Raw genomic sequence first — 769 nt, 5'->3', positions numbered from 1 at the left:
ACGCTGACCCCGAGCTAGTTAAAGGTCACCATAGTGCCTAACCATTTTATGAACTGGAAAGCCACCCTTTCAGTTGATTCTGTGAACAATTTGCTATTCTTTCAATAAATCACTCTTCTGAATATAGCTAGAGTTGTTTTTTTGTCATTTGCAATAAGACTGAATCATCTTTTTAAAAATGTTTGTATTTCTTACAATACTCTGGTGTTGGGTTTATCCCTATTTAAGGATGAGGAAACTGAAACTTGGTGGGGGGACCAACATAACTTGCCCAATATTGCCCTGAAAGTAAGTGAGGGGGCCTGGACTTGACTCTGAGTATGGACTTACCACTACTTGCCTATATTGTGCCAGAGGGAGAGATTGGTGAGAAGCATGCTAGGTGGAAGGAATCCTTCAGTCAAACACAGATGTAGGACAGCACAGGGGTGGGGGTTTCAGAGAAGGGTGAGTTCCAAGATGGGAAAGGATAAAAAGTTCATGCTGGGATGGTAAGAAACATAATTGGAAAGAAGGCTTGCGATCAGCAGTGTGGCCTTCATTTGTCGGATAACATTGAGCCACTGAAGACTTTGGGCTTTAGGAGGCAGCTATGTTAGCCTGTGTGGGAGGGAATAGGAACTTAACTGGGAAAGGCAGAAAGAAATTTTGTGGAAAGAATAAGCAAGTCTTGACTAATTAACGATAATTAGTGAGGAAGAGCCTAGTGACTGAAAGGCTGTTGACACCTTTGACAGAAATGGAGAAGCCTGGTCTGGGAGTGGTTTGG

This window comes from Papio anubis, chromosome X, assembly GCF_008728515.1.
Source record: "Papio anubis isolate 15944 chromosome X, Panubis1.0, whole genome shotgun sequence".
NCBI lineage: Eukaryota > Metazoa > Chordata > Mammalia > Primates > Cercopithecidae > Papio > Papio anubis.
The sequence above is the reverse complement of the archived record's forward strand: the minus strand, read 5'-3'. Positions refer to the sequence as shown.